Source organism: Aotus nancymaae, unplaced genomic scaffold (assembly GCF_030222135.1).
Source record: "Aotus nancymaae isolate 86718 unplaced genomic scaffold, 86718_ANA_hifiasm-v0.15.2.pri h1tg000064l_1, whole genome shotgun sequence".
NCBI lineage: Eukaryota > Metazoa > Chordata > Mammalia > Primates > Aotidae > Aotus > Aotus nancymaae.
This window is the reverse complement of record NW_026988479.1, coordinates 4,105,351-4,106,456: the sequence shown is the minus strand read 5'-3', so window position 1 is coordinate 4,106,456 and position 1,106 is coordinate 4,105,351. Positions and strand designations below refer to the sequence as shown.

At 36.6% G+C, this 1,106-nt stretch overlaps 1 non-coding gene across 1 annotated transcript; it reads left to right on the top strand.

Moving 5' to 3' along the window:
- Window positions 1-551: 551 nt before the first annotated feature.
- Window positions 552-658, top strand: LOC135270704 (U6 spliceosomal RNA). Its single transcript, XR_010338833.1, has one exon. It is a non-coding gene; the product is annotated as a U6 spliceosomal RNA (small nuclear RNA).
- Window positions 659-1,106: the final 448 nt, after the last annotated feature.

The window sequence follows — 1,106 nt, the reverse complement described above, 5'->3', positions numbered from 1 at the left end:
GCTCCTTCTTCTTGTTCATTTCAGCTCAACTGTCAATGCCTTAAACCTATCAAAAGCATCTGATGTTTGTACTACTACTCTACTTGAGTTTTTCCTTAGTATTCTCATCGTAACTCTCTAAAATTATTTTCTTGTTTACTTTTTAATTATGTTTCTCCCATCCTCACTAGGATTTAAACTCCATGAAAATGAAGAAATTGTCTATTTTTTGCTATATCCCCAGCACCATAAAAAAATGCTCGGCACATACCCAGTGCTTTGTTTTGTTAAACAAACACATGAATGGATATTTATGGAGAATTGCTCTTAAGGATAAGCAGTCAATAACTAAAAGGTAACCTTGGTTTCAGTGAGACCACCAACAATCTGTGTTCTCGAATGACATTTTAGGATTCTCTCCTGGAACTTTGCTTTGAAGGAACTCAATGGATCTATGTTTAGGAACAGCACTGCAACCGCCCTGTGAAGGCCCTTACTATATTCTTAACAAGAGTGAAATTTAAGATATTTTTCTCAAAATTAGTATGTTCTCTTTATAAAGACACACCAAAGTGCTTGCTTCGGCTGCACATATACTAAAATTGGAATGATACAGAGAAGATTAGCATGGCCCCTGCACAAGGATGACAAGCAACTTCGTTAAGCGCTCCATATTTTTAGGTCTCAGAAATAATGCCACATATCTACAACCATCTGGTCTTTGACAAACCTGACAAAAACAAGCAATGTGGAAAGGTTTCCCTATTTAATAAATGGTGTTGAGAAAACTGGCTAGCCATATGCAGAAAGCTGAAACAATCCCTTCCTTATACCTTACACAAAAATTAAGTCAAGATGGATTAAAGACTTAAATGTAAGACCTAAAACCATAAAAACCCTAGAAGAAAACCTAGGCAAAACCATTCAGGACATAGGTGTAGGCCAAGACTTCATGACTAAAACACCAAAAGCAATTGCAGCAAAAGCCAAAATGGACAAATGGGATCTAATTAAACTAAAGAGCTTCTGCACAGAAAAAGAAACTATCATCAGAGTCAACAGGCAACCTACAGAGTGGGAGAAAATTTTTGCAATCTATCCATCTGACGAAGGGCTAATATCCAGAA